This window comes from Pyrus communis, chromosome 13 (genome assembly GCF_041283825.1).
Source record: "Pyrus communis isolate YQ-2024b chromosome 13, ASM4128382v1, whole genome shotgun sequence".
Lineage (NCBI taxonomy): Eukaryota > Viridiplantae > Streptophyta > Magnoliopsida > Rosales > Rosaceae > Pyrus > Pyrus communis.
The window spans coordinates 16,715,815-16,731,276 of record NC_142577.1 but is presented as its reverse complement, the minus strand read 5'-3'; the positions used below and the strand labels follow the sequence as shown (position 1 = coordinate 16,731,276).

The following is a 15,462-nucleotide window of genomic DNA, read 5'->3' as shown; positions in this document are numbered from 1 at the left end:
ATGTAACTAGAGAAATCACTACTGCCTATAAAGATTGGGTTAAAAAAGATGTGTCGTTATTAAGTTGCTTATTGCTACACTTTCGGATGATGCTATGGATTATGTCATTGGATGCAAAACCTCTTAAGAAGCTTGAAATTGTTTACAAGAAAGATATGCTTCTATATCAATTGTCAGGGTTAATCAACTCAAGGCTAAATTTCATACTGCACAGAAAGGTGCTGATTCTGTTGATAAGCACTTACTTAGACTAAAAGGTATCAAATATCAATTGGTTGCTGCAGGAGAGAAAATAATTAAGAATGACTTGGTTATTGTTGCTTTATCTGGGTTACCCCCTATAATTTGAGATGATCAAGACAATAATCTTAGCCTCCAATTTCAATGAAAGATTTTAGAGCTCAACTTCTTGGTGCTAAAGGAAGTATTGAATCCAGAATTACAACTTTGTCAAATTCAATGTCAGCCATGTATGGTCAGGGGAATAGTTCTAATACACAAAGATCTCAGGGAGCTGATCAACACTATGAACAAGGGGAGAGTTTTAATGCACAGAGGTCTTAAGGGCAATAATTACAATGGTGGAAATAACAACAGAAGGTATAATTTCAATAATAATCGAAGATTTTCTGGTGGATACAATGGTGGAAACAATAACTACAGGTCATACTCTAACTTTGGAAACAATGGGAAATGTGTTCAAAGTAAAGGTTCTCAAAATTCTTTCTCTAGAATTGGGAGTAGACAAGGAAATACTTGGAATGGTAATACCAACTACAAGAATGCTATATCTCCTAAGTGTCAAATTTGCTCTAGAAGAGGGCATACATCACCAAATTGTTTTCATAGAGCTGATAATAGTCAATCATCTGGTGGTTTCTAGGTTTCTCAAATTTGTGAAAAAAAAAAAGGATGTAAAGCTTTAGAATGCTTTCATAGGAATAATTTCTTATATCAAGGAAGTGCACCCTTAACATCACTTGCTAGTATGGCTGCCCAAGGTTCAACTGACATAAGTGAAGATCCAAATATCCATGGTTTTTCAGCTGTTAATACATGGGTAGTTGACATAGGTGCAACTCACCATATGACATCAAATGCAAATATCTTGAATCAAATTACTCCTTATAATGGTGATGCCACAATTACTGTTGGTAATGGAGAAGGTTTGCATGTTCAGAATAATTGTTATTCTCTTATTAAAACTTAACAAAAGACATTAATTCTACATAATGTGTTACATGTGCCAAGAATTACAATGAACTTGTTATCTGTTAAGAAATTATGCAGGGATAATGGTTGCTAGTTTGTATGTGATGATCTTTTTTATATAGTACAAGATAACTCGAATGATTCTTTACCAAGGAAAAAGTGATGGTGGGGAACTATTCAAGATACCAATAACAGTGTTTTCAAGGTCAAGAGCTACAAGTTTTGGAAGGTGTGCAACATTTGTTGAAAAGAAAATAAAGACTGCAGTTTGGCATAAAAGGTTGGGTCATCCATCTAAAGAGGTTCTTAGTGTCATGTTGAATAATGTTGAAGTATCAACTAGTATAGATTTGTGTCCATCTATAAGTACTACTTGCATTCAAGGAAAAATGAGTAAATTGCCATTTGATGTAAGACAAGATAGGTCAAATGTTGTGTTTGAAATGATACACTCAAATGTATGGGGTCCTTCACCACAGAAGTCTATAGAGGGTTATAGGTGCTACATATGTAACATCCCACATCACCCAGGGGAGTGATCCTTAAATGTATATTCCCATCCTTACCTAGCACGAGGCCTTTTGGGAGCTCACTGGCTTCGGGTTCCGTAAGAACTCCGAAGTTAAGCGAGAAGGGGGCTAGAGCAATCCCATGATGGGTGACCCACTGGGAAGTTGCTCGTGAGTTCCCAAAACCAAAACCGTGAGGGAATGGTAAGCCCAAAGCGAATAATATCGTGCTACGGTAGTGGAGCGGGCCCGGGAAGTGATCCGTCCCGGGCCGGGATGTGACAAATTGGTATCAGAGCCTAACCATGGTCGCGTGTGTGCCGACGAGGACGTCGGGACCTTAAGGGGGGGTGGATTGTAACATCCCACATCGCCCAGAGGAGTGATCCTTAAATGTATATTCCCATCCTTAACTAGCACGAGGTCTTTTGGGAGCTCACTGGGTTCGGGTTCCGTAGGAACTCCGAAGTTAAGTGAGAAGGGGGCTAGAACAATCCCATGATGGGTGACCCACTGGGAAGTTGCTCGTGAGTTCCCAAAAACAAAACCGTGAGGGAATGGTAAGGCCAAAGCGGACAATATCGTGCTACGGTAGTGGAGCGGGCCCGGGAAGTGATCCGCCCTGGGCCGGGATGTGACAACATAAGCTTTGTTGATGATTGCTCTCGATTTGTATGGATTTTTCCAATGGTTAATAAATCAGATGCTTTTACAATCTTTACCAAGTTCCATGCCTTTATTGAGAATCAAGTCAATGTGTCAATTAAATATCTTCAATCAGATGGTGGAAGAGAGTATATGAGCAAGATTGTTAGACAATTTGAGATAAAAGGGACTATACATCAGGTTTCTTGTCCCCATACACCCCGACAAAATGGTCTTGCTGAAAGGAAGCATAGTCATTTGGTTGAGACACCTATTAGTTTGTTATCAGATGCACAAATGTCTCCAGTATTTTGGTATCCTGCATGTTCCCATGCTTGCATTTTTAATCAACAGAATGCCATGTAGAAATTTAAATATGCAGTTTCCTTATCAAGTTGTGTTTTGTGGTATACATGAGATTAAGCATCTTAAAGTTTTTGGTACCGCATTATATCCATTATTGAGACCATTTAATAAGAATAAACTAGATCCAAGATCAACTTAATGTGTATTTCTTGGTTTTGCTCATGGCTATAAAGGAGTCATTTATTGTGATATCAAGACCAAAAAGTTCATTTTGTCAAGGCATGTAATACATGATGAAGATATATATCCATTCAGACAAGTTCATAAACGTAAGGATCATTTAATTGTTCAAAGGTCACCTCAGTCTCCTGTTTTGGTTCAATTACAAGTTCCAAGAGAAAGAGTTATGTTTGCTACATAGTTACGAAATGATTCTTAAGCAGTTAACTCTAGAATGATATTGGTTTAAATCCAAGTATTCACAATATTCATGAAAATAGTGAAAGTGCGAATTTGGTTGATACCTTGAATGTTTTAAGTACCAGCAGTTCACAAAGACTTCCAATTAGTGACAAGGATGTAAATTTAACTAATAGCACCCCCTTACATGAGTCTCCAAGCTCTTCACATCATCACTCTCCTACAAATCATCACTCTGGTACACAATCATTAATGCTTGTCCACTAAGATTCTCAACTTGAGGTAATTCCTTCAAATTTATCTCAATCTGATATGATTCCACATATTGTAATATCTACTCATTCAATGGTTACTAGATTGAAAAGTGGTAAATTGAGAGAAGAAATTATGCTGCTTTGTTAGAATATTGTCCTGAACTTCATTCACTTCAAATCACTGAAGAAGAACCTTTCACTAGAGGTTACTCTTTTATATATGAGATTACTGATGCTTCAGAACCTACAACATTTAGAAAAGCTGCCACTATACAACAATGGCAAAAGGCAATGCAGAAGGAGTATGATTCACTTAGAGCATAAGAGACTTGGGTATTGGTCTCACCTCCTGAAGATAGAACAATTGCAGGAAGCAAATGGATATACAAAGTGAAGAAAAATCTAGATGGCAGTGTTTCAAGGTATAAAGCAAGGCTTGTAGCCCAAGGCTTTTCTTAGGAACATGGGATTGACTACTTGGACACCTTTAGTCCTATTATGAGGCATACCATTGTCAGAATTATTCTAGCTTTAGCTACCATTAATCATTGGAATCTCATACAATTAGACATAAAGAATGCCTTTTTACATGGAGATTTACAAGAAGAGGTCTACATGAAGCAACCACAAGGGTTTGTTGATCCATCTTACCCTTCTCAAGTTTGCAAATTGGTAAAGTCATTATATGGCTTGAAACAGGCCCCAAGGGCTTGGAATTCAAAGTTTACAAGCTATTTGGCAGTTCTAGGATTTCAGGAGCTCTCTATGGTATTTGAGTTAAAAGACATGGGGCAGCTTACTTATTTTTTGGGCTTTCAGGTTCAATATAAAGAGAATGGAGATGTTTTTGTTAATCAGTCTAAATACATTAAGGATTTGGTTCACAAAGTAGGAATGGACTCATGTAAACATGCAAACACTCCTTGTAAACCTCATCATCAAATGCTTCATTCAGAAAGACAAATTTTGACAGACCCAACCACTTATAGAAGCATTATGGGTTCCTTACAATATCTGACCTTTACTAGGCCATATATTGCCTTTGCAGTGAATATAGTATGTCAGTTCATGACTTCACCAACTAATATCCATTTTAGAGTTGTCAAGAGAATTATTCAATATCTTGAAGGAGCCATAAACACTGGTATTGCTTTTTCTGCAAACACAATTACAAAGCTTAATGCTTTTTCAATTTCTGATTGGGTTGTAGATTTAAATACTCGAAGATCAATTACTGGTTATGTGTTTTATTTAGGGAATAATCCAATCTCTTAGTAGTCTAAGAAACAAAACTCAGTGTCAATGAGCTATACTGAGGCTGAATATAAAGCCTTAGCACATACTGCAGCAGATATAGCTTGAGTACGAAATATATTGAAGGACTTGGTAGTGTTCATAGATGCTCCACCAACAATTCACTATGACAATATGTCTGCCATTACATTAAGTGCAAATCAAGTTTTTCACTTGAGGATAAAACATCTTGACATATATTACCATTTTGTAAGGGAGAAAGTGTAACAAGGAGATTTAGAGGTTTTATACATTCCAACTGAAGACCAAACTGAAGATGTCCTCACTAAAGGTCTTCACCATCCCTTATTTGTCAAGCATTGTTACAATCTCAAACTGGAAAATCCCAATTGAGATTGCGAGGAGATGTTGAAGATATATGACTACTGCCACATCATTTGACACATCATCACAGTTGGATAGGAATGCCACATTAGCTATTGTTGTCTATTAGTTTGTTAAAAGTTAGTTACATTGATAGCTTAACTGAGAAGCTACATTCAGCTGTTATATAAGCTTGTATTGAATCATTGTGGGATGATCTTTTCCATCTCTGTAAGAAATAAGAAAGTCTGCATTTTCTTGATTCTCTCTGTACATTTCTTCTAATATAGTTCTTATATTTTTCTGCAAAACATTCATCTGTGTATACCTTTGATGAATGTTATCAATGGTGTGGTGTGGTCTGACTAAAGAATGAGAGAATGAACATGTCAAAGTCGAGAGAATAGGGGAGTAATGTCGTCAAGTCGAGAGAAACGAGAAACTGAGGTCGTGAAAGAGTGAGACACTAGTAAAAAAAACCCCTTGTGTCACAAAAGTTTGCGCAATGAAACACACATCGTCGCGCAAAGTCACTTTGCGCGACAAAATTTTAAACTTCGTCGAGCAAAGTCTTGCGCGATGAAATTTTGCGCAACGAAACACACATCGTCATGCAAAGTCACCTTGTATGACGAAACTTTAACCTTCGTTGTGCAAAGTCTTTGCAACCACTTGATCCAAAAATAAATTAATTCCAGCTGTATATGCTTCAAAATTTAGAGGTATTGTCAACCAACTCTTGTCCATGTTTTACCACTTTACGAGGCAAAATATTACGTTGATACTAAGATCCCTACAATCTTTCAATCTCTATCATGTAGGCATAACTATTAGAATTTTCAATTTCTATCTTTCAACCCTCGAACTTTATCACGATTGCAACACCTATTTTAATTTCCAACACCTATTATAGTAAATACAAATTAAAATAACATTAAAAAGTTATCAAAATTATGCTCGTCTAATCTTGATTGTTTGTTAAATTCAAGTTTTGAATATCCTCATAACAATTAGAGTCTTATATTACTAAATATTATCAGTTTATTTTATATTTAATATTGTTAATTTAACAAAAATGCTTATAAATATTATTCATTTCCATTTTCTCATAACAATTCAAGTGACAAAATTAATTAATTTGACTGAATACTTATTAATTTAACACAAATCGTAGAAATTTATCTAAATACTTAAATTAGAATTTTTAAATAAATAAAGTTGTGCATTATACAATTTAAAAATTAAGGAAATTAGTGATAGAAACCTGAATTATATGGAAGAATTTCGTCGTTGATCAATTTTTTATGTACTCAATCAGGTCAAATAAAATCCCTACAAAATTAAATTGTAAATAAAAATTAAACATAAGAGGAAAAAATAAAAATACTAGAAGCAAGAAGCAAGAAAAACTTACTGTGGAGAAGAAGAAATTAATGAAGTTGGAAGAACAAACAAGAAATATGCAAGAGAACAAGAAGAAAACACAGGGGAGGGTTTATAAATTGGAAGAAGAAATAAGAAAGATGCGAGGGAGGAAGAAGAAAACACGGGAGGGTATATAAAGGCCACCAATTTGTCGCCTACAACCAACACCGGGTTTCAAAATATTTAAAAAAAATTAAAACCTATGTCGGATACAACTGACACCGGCTTTGAAAAAATTTAAAAACCATCATTAGTGTCGGGAAGAAGCTACACCAGTCTTCTTTTAATCGATGCTAATGTTTTGTTGGTTACAACTGACGTTGGGTTTCAAAATATTTAATAAAAATTAAAACCTAAGTCGGCTATTGACACCTCCCCCCCCCGACCGGAGTCGAGACGTGCTGGCCATCACGTGAGAGTGACATAGCCAAATGTGCAATAAAAGTGATACCAAGAAGAGAAATGTGAATAAATAAAAAACCAAAACTAAACTTATTTAACTAGAGATAATATGTAAGTGTGTGAAAGTGATCAAGTATAAGATACACGCATATCAGAGCATAGGTAAAATGGAAGTGCAGTCGAACTGAGTACAAATTATACAAATAGGCAGAAGATCCCTACTTTTATTTATGGAAAAACGTCAGAACCGCCGTGTAGTCCTTGTGAGCCACCAAAGATGATCAGCTACCTAGAACTTGGAGGGGCGCAAAACAGAAGGGTGAGTGGGCAAAAACAAAGCGTTTGAAAATGTATTTATCTTTATGAACATAATAACCCCTCTCCGTAAAACCTGTATAGTTTCCAGAAAATACTACTACATAGGTATGAAAACCAATGCATAAGAGCAGTGAAAACTAAAGTATGCCATGTCATAATATCTCAACAATAATAAATGTAAGCCATGTGTGAAACCAATATAAAATAGTATGCCATTTGGAGTCACCTAACGTGACATGTACGACTAGACATGTAACTCATCAATCTAGGCTAGCACACGAGTCGAAGTAACTTAATGTGACCTATACGACATGCTAGATATAAATATGTACGCTTAAGTGCTACGATCACGTGAAGGCTGTGCGATAATTCAAGTGTCACCTACAAGTCGGAACCACCTATTATGGTATGTACGGCAGGCTAGTACCAGACTTGGATCCAAGGTGAGCGTGCGGTACAGGAGGTGAACAATCACATGAAGGCTGGCCTTAACCCCGGGCGGTCGCACTAATACTGGGGTGCATCCATGATGAGCTCTAAATAAATAAATGTGTGCATACCAATGCAATACAACCCATTCAATCACATAATACTCACCTGAAACTTACTTGAGTCTCCGTAGCATCCCACAATACAATTCACAAGTGTAACAATGCAATATTTAAAATGTAACTTATTTACGACATGACAAGCAAAACATAGTTCCATATATAAACGTTTCTGGAATATATATATAAATATAAATATAAATATAAATAAATAAATATATATATATATATATATATATATATAAAATAAATGCCCACTCATTGATAAGTAGCAGGATCGTAGCCCCCTAGCTTCTTCACTTGTCCACGCTCGTCCTCAGGGTATGTTTCACCTATATGCGATACAACTATTTTTACATTAATTAATTAGCACATAATCCAGGAATAACTCCTCATATTTTGCTCAAATGTGAGGTTTGAATATATGAATGTGATCTACTCGATGATATGAACCCACAAAAATTTTTAGAAAGATTTTTGGACACCGGACGGGCCCTCACGCTCCGGCCAAGCGCAGGCACGTGCACGACACACTGACGGAAACCTTAACGGCATTAGGAATATTCCATCAAAATAGGCGGAATATTCCGTTAAATGGTAACCGCGTTACCTAACACCATTAGAATATTCCATTACAGTTAACAGAATATACCTTTTTCTTCTCCGGTCACCCGCCGATCTCCACTATCCGTCGTCGTCTGCACATGCCGGTTTATGGAAAAATTTCAAAGCTTTATATCTACTTCAATTTTTAACCAAAATCCATGAAATTTATATGGATTTGAAGGTCTCGAAGAGTAGAACACGTTCGTACCTATTAGAAGTCCAAAATCCAATGAAAAACGATTGGAAAATTCCTTGGAAAATCCGGCCAACTCTGCAACTCTTCGAACTCACCTATTCTAACGTCCACTCCACTCCAAATCTACTCTAAAGTGCTAGGGAAGTTGCATAGAGACCATCCCGAGCCTCAAAACCTTGTAAATCATCTATGATCATGCCGGAGCAAACTAACTCCTCGTCGGAGCTTCTGGTTTCCAAGCTAAAACTCACCAAAATGGAAAAGTAAGGGTATGATGGTGATCGTGTGGTCGAGATGAGGATGTTGGTGGTTTCCAAAAGTTTGATCCGTGTGAGTTTGATGATGGTTGTGTATGTGGGTTGTCTCGGGTGTACTGAGGGAGAGAAGGAAGAGTGAGTGTGTGTGTGTGCGTGTGTGTTCTGATCGACTAAGAGAGAGAGAAAGCTAATTTTAATTGGCCCAAAAGAAGAAAAACAAATTACCTGATTGGCTAAAAGAAATAGGAGCCCATATAATTGGTCCACAATTTGCCCATTTACGCACCTAAATAATAGAGGTGGGCACAGTTTGGTTTGGTGTGGTTTTGAGTGAAACCGAAACCGAAACTGGATTTTTTTGCGGTTTGGTTCGGTGCGATTTTGAAGTCAAACCGAAATGAAACCAAACCGTTTAGTTCGGTTTGGTGCGGTTTCAAACAATTTCGATTTGGTTTCAAACCATTTAAATACAAAATGAAAAAAAATCTCTTTACCTTCCTCTCTCCCCCACTGAACAACATTAGTATTTTTAAGAAAAAAAAATATACAATCTAAAACCTTATTTCAAACCATTTTCAAACATTTCCTGATGCAAAGTCAAGGTGCATATTCAAGCCTTCAAAGGACTTAGCACCCCAGTAAGGCAGCAAATGCCTTCTCTTTCTGATAATAACACTGAAGGGCAGTAAATACCTGCAACTAATCTGCAGCAAATAAAATTACTGCATTTTCTAAAGATAGTATGACATGAATGAATTAAAATTTGAGAAACTAGATTGGTGAAATTATGAAACATGCTAGACAATACAAAATATGACACAAAATATAACCCTATATAAGTCACACACACAAAATATTAAACAAATACAAAATAAAGTGTGCACACCCTAATTTAACCGACACCAATGGCATTCCTCTGCCCTTGATTACACACCCTAAATAAATCAGACAAAATCTACAAGTTTTAGAAAAGGCCTAACCGAATCAAATACACAAAATAGCAATTAAACAAATCGATACACTTCAATCATGTTTTTTTAATACTTGTGGTGCGGTTTGGTTTTGGTGCGGTTTCCAAAAGCCAAAACCGAAACCAAACCGTTTCCCTACATTGCGGTTCGATTTCAAACCGAAACCGTTTCAAAACCGCAAAACCAAACCGTTCGGTGCAGTTCCATTTGGTTCGTGTTTCGGTATCGGTTTTTGATTTCAAGTGCCCACCCCTAATAAATAATCGTAACTTTTTCGTTGCAGCTCCAATTCGTTTCTAACTTGCTTCAACGCACTCGAGACGTCGAGTACGATTTAATTACGATAGCGAAAATAATAATTTAAAACTGCATATACACATCCACGTCACTTAGCCAATGAAGGCATATTCATCACATCTACAACCGACACGAGCTTTGAAAATTATTTAAAAACAATCATTAGTGTTGGCCATAAGCAACACTAGTCTTTTTTTAACCAACGCTAACGTTATGTCAGTTAAAAGCGACAAAGTTTTTTTTTAAGCGACGTCACTATTAAAAAAATATTAAAATATATGTCGATTATAAGCGACATTAACAGTTTATGTCTGTTACTACCGACAGTAATTCCAACACCATGTTAAGTAGGTGTTGAAATGTCTTATCCGCCACTATGTTATATAAAATCGACACCAACCACTGACACAATAAGGCCCTTTTGTAATAGTGAATTGTTTTTTTTTTGATGGAAAAGAATGACGTCGGAAAAGAATGATCCTCAAAAGGCATTTTCCTAGAAGCGACATATGCATGAAACATTTCAAAGATGCATGCTCTTTTACTGTAGAGTTGTCTCATTCGTTCAATAGTATCCATTCTTTCCGGAGGACCTTCAAAGTTGATCAAATTATCCTAGTTTTGATGACTTTGAAACATAATATTAGTGGAGTTTCAAGGGGGCCTGTATGTAGACCTTTCAAACGTCAATTTCTAATCGTGACTTGATTAATTAGTTTTTGTACATATACGATAACAATTTTAATCGTGTGTATCATAATCAGAAAATCATCCGCAACAAAAATTAACTCTAGTTAGTTTGGAGGTTCATACAAAGGTCACCGTTCATTCGGGTGGTGTCGACTGAACTGAAGGGCATAAGGTTTACGTCCAGATAGCAGCAAAGTAGGATTTTGGCTAACCATTTCACATGAATCCCATTGTTATCCAGGGCAGAGACGTAAAGAAAATGCAAAGCGAACCGATCTACCTAACCAGCTAATCAGACAATAGTTCCCTACTGTCTTTAAAAGTTTTTTGGCTATTTTGTTATTAAATGTTTTTCGTGCTTCAAAAGGTTATGATTTTGAGTTTTACTTCTTGCATCAAACTCAAATAAAATATAAGCTGTGTGCGTGAGTCTTTCGCATACGTTTAATGGAGTCCGAACAAACAAAGATGAATTTAGAAACATAATTAAAACCAATTGCGAACTAAAGGTGAAATTTTACTTAATATCCGAAGCTGAACATTTAGCAACGGGTGATATATACGACTATATATTTTCAACAAGGAGCTGGGTGCACCTACTTTTTCACATTCATAACCTTTGTAGGCCTCTAAAATTTAGAGTTCACTAATTTTTTTGCATGTGATCCAATATTCTAGTGGACAGGGAGTTTCCACCCATGCATTACAGGTTTGAAACTCCTTCATCTTATAAATTATTGTAATAGTTTTGGATCCTCCCATCCTCTTAATAATAATTAAAAAAAGAAGTCTTTAACATCTGGAGGGGGCGCGGTCATGTTCAAGGATATATGTGTATATATAAAAGAAAATAGTCTAGTCCAATTTTAAGTTTTCAAGACATCAATATATCTATAGGTGTTATCTGAAGGGATCTTCATTTTTTATAGGATTAGTTGTGGGTTCTACTTTATATCGAATTTTAACGATTCTAACTATTTATTTTTTGAGTCTTCATTAATAGTCATCATCGTAAAAAAAAAAAAAAAAAAAAAAAAAAAATCAATTCAGTCTGGAACCATTTACCCATTTGATTGTTATGATGAAATTTCAATGTTTCTTAGAACCTAATGTTCGTCAATTTCTTTGAACTCAATTAGAGATGATCTAGGAAATGCAACTAGAAAAGTAGACGGTTTGGATCATTGTAGTTCGATGTGAAGTGGGCCCCAATTTTTTCACACAACTTTTGACACATGATTTTGTGGGGCCCACTTCACAATGTATTTTAACCATCAGTACCATCTATTTTTTAGAATATCAGTCATAGATCATCCTAACAAAAAATTAGACAAATCCAAAACCATTAAGGGTTTAGGGTTGTACAAAGAAACCTTATACCTTTAATCAAACAGTCATATGATTTCAGATTTAGTGTTTTTGGTAAACATGATATTTGAGGAAAGACTTAAAAGATAGATAATTCAGATCATTGAAATACATACGAAGTGAGCTCCATAAAAACATGTGTCAAAAGTTGTTTAAAATTAGGAATTGGTGTCACGGATCCATCCTTATATATATATTTTTGACACACATATTAACACATATTGTTTATGACCCACTTTGTAATGTATTTCAACGATCCAAACTGTTTATATTTTAGCACATCATTCATACATTCATAGATCACCCCTGTAAAAATTTAGACAAATCGAAACCTATTAATTACATTCACTCGTAGTTAAAAAAAAAATAACGAATACGGTTATACAAAAGAAAAACACTAAATTTAATCTGATGGTCATATGATTTCAGATTTAAATAATTTTTTGTGGCCATAATGTTTTGAAGATTTTAATCTACCGATCCAAATATACTAGTCTACTCAAAACGTAGTGACCAATGAAATGAGTTCTTTGTAATTGCACACCAACTTAAGGTAATTGACCAACCAATGGAGATATAACACGGTCGTTTGATAGCTTTTACATCCTATTTTACGTTTATCAACCTAATATCCTAACATTAAAAGAAAAAGAAAAAGAAAAAGTTAAATACAATTCCAAAGCGTGCATGGTTTATCTTCTTCACTATGAGTGAAATAAAAGTTATATAAATCAGAAAACGTATCGGTCAAGTTTATCTGTAAATCCAAGCCACGAGACTCTTGACTTTTATCCAAGCGCCATTTCCTCGAACGTTCACAAAAAGCAGTGACCCAAAGAAACTTTGGGCTCCAAGCAAATGTCAGAAAAACTTTTGATTTCTTTAAACCCTAATCCGATGACTAGGATATAAAAACCATTTTCTAAGGGGCAAGTAGGATATAAAAACCTTGGTAAACATCTTTGAAAGCGAAATTACACGGACAATCCAACGGTGTTCCTTGAAGCGATTTAAAAAGAAAGACGTATTATCCATCCAGTGTATGACATCTCCAACGGCCATTGGGCCACCAAGGTGAATTGTTACATTCATCTGTCAGAAGAATCAACATGCTGACACGTGGACAATTTCCTTCAATGATATCAGAAGCTGATGTCACTACAAATTTCTCTCTGACTTGGCCGCCATGCTTCAATTGACCCACGTGCTCAAATTCATCCAACTTGTGTGGCACCCCACAATAATACAATAATACAAAAACCTAATAAAATATGCCCCACCACATATATTTTAATATGATCCACCTGCCTGCTTTTACCATTTCACCCTTGTAATTTTACCCCTGCCTTTAGGCCATTTTAACCTGGGATCCTGTTGGCCTCCGTATGTGGGACCCATTGGAATTGGGTATATATAATGGTAGAGGATGCAAATCTTTAGCTTACCAGCATGCATTGCCACAAACACACAAACACAGAGAGAGTATTCCAAGCAGAAAACAAAAACACCCCAATTCTTCAAATGAATTACTCTACTTTTGATTCTCCAAACTCCAATTTGTCACCTGAATCTTCGTTTGGGTCATCATTTTCTTGGGATGATGGTCTTAAATTTGGCAACAATTCCCTTCCTTTCAATGAAAATGACTCGGAAGAAATGCTTCTCTACGGTCTGATTTCCGAGGGCACCCATGAAATCACATCAAGCGTCTCTGTTTTTGCAAACCCAATTAAAGAAGAGGAGGTGAGCTCCGCATCTGAAGAAGAAAACCTGAAAAAGGAAAAGTCCTACAGAGGGGTTCGGAGGCGGCCGTGGGGCAAGTTTGCTGCAGAAATAAGAGACTCCACTAGACATGGCATAAGGGTGTGGCTAGGCACATTTGACAGTGCTGAAGCCGCAGCTCTTGCCTATGATCAAGCTGCCTTTTCCATGCGAGGCTCTGCGGCGGTTCTCAATTTTCCAGTTGAAAGAGTCCGCAAATCGCTTAGGGAGATCAATTATGGTACCTCAGATTTGGAAGGTTGTTCGCCGGTGGTGGCTCTTAAGCGAAAGCACTCCATGAGAAGGAAAACTGGGAACACGAAAAGTAAAGTGGACAGAGATGTGAGGATAGAGAATGTGGTGGTGTTTGAAGATTTGGGAACGGATTACTTGGAAGAACTGTTAAATTCATCCGAGAGTACAAGTACTAATGCCACTCCTAATTGGTGAATTAACCAAAACGGCAAATTTATCTTTGTTGAATTATCTGTTTTTTTGTTTGTTCGTTTTTCTTAATCAATCTCTTTTGTAATTGAATGAACCATGATGTCCAATCTTTTGTTTTTGCTGTAAAGTTTGCAAAAAGATAAAGGGTTACGTATTAATGTGTCCTAGTTTTTAATTTGTGGACTCAATTAATTGAACCTTGAGGCGACTCTTGTTTTGAAATTTGATTAGGTCATTTGTAGGGCTAGGTGACTCCATAAAATGACATTGGCTCATGCACGCCTGCACTACTACTCGAGTGACATACATGGATGGGCTTAATTGAACCATCAAAGTTAAATCACTCTAATAGTATACTTTTCAGTCATCACATTCTAAACATTATATTTGATCAGTAACCATACAGAAAATCCTATGACACGTTCCCTTCACAACCAACTTTTGTAGGGCTAGTTTTGCATGCTCAAGAGATTCTTATGTATCTAGTAAATTATGTTGGACTCTAACACACAATATATTTATATGAAATACAAAATCATATATAATTTGCATATGCATGTTGCACCGCGTTGAACTTTTACACATAATGTAAGAAATCTAAACTCAGAGCATGTACTTGGGCTTGGTGCCCAAATGCATTGCTTCAAGCATGTTCAAGAATTTTACTTTCTTCAGCAAGCTGCTAGAAACTAATATTTTCGTTTTCAAAGTGCACTATATACATGAATTAAAAAGGAGACTAAAATCAATGGGCTGATTGTTGGTTGGTGGACACGTACTAATAATACTACTATCTTCCAAAAGAGAAGGCACCGGGCAGCTGAAATATCAAGGGCATATGCATATAAATATATAGCCATGACCAGCTAAAGAGCTACAACTTGCTCAATTTGTCATCAATCAAAATCTGTATCAAAGTTTTCTTGGTATTTCATAGCATTTTGTCAATAAGGATTAAGGACTCGTAAGTGCGGGAACATGTATAAATTAATCATGCAATAAATTCGAGTAGTATGCAGAACAATATCAACCATGTGTGTGTGGAGAAGGGAAAAAGAGTGAGATAAGCACGGACCCAGCAGACCACTGTTTTGGTCGAATTTCAAAGAAAAGAAGCTTCTCAAGGGTAATTCAGTCTTTATATATTTGGGTTGGACAATATCTGCTACGTACGACTTTCTAATTCATGCTGTTATAATAATAATAATAATAA

The 15,462-nt window shown here is 36.1% G+C and overlaps 1 pseudogene across 1 annotated transcript; it reads left to right on the top strand.

The window, feature by feature from the left end:
- The first annotated feature begins 13,485 nt into the window (after positions 1-13,485).
- LOC137738001 (ethylene-responsive transcription factor 1B pseudogene) lies at positions 13,486-14,457 on the top strand (annotated as a pseudogene). Its single transcript, XR_015955318.1, has one exon. The product of XR_015955318.1 is annotated as an ethylene-responsive transcription factor 1B pseudogene (transcript).
- Positions 14,458-15,462: the final 1,005 nt, after the last annotated feature.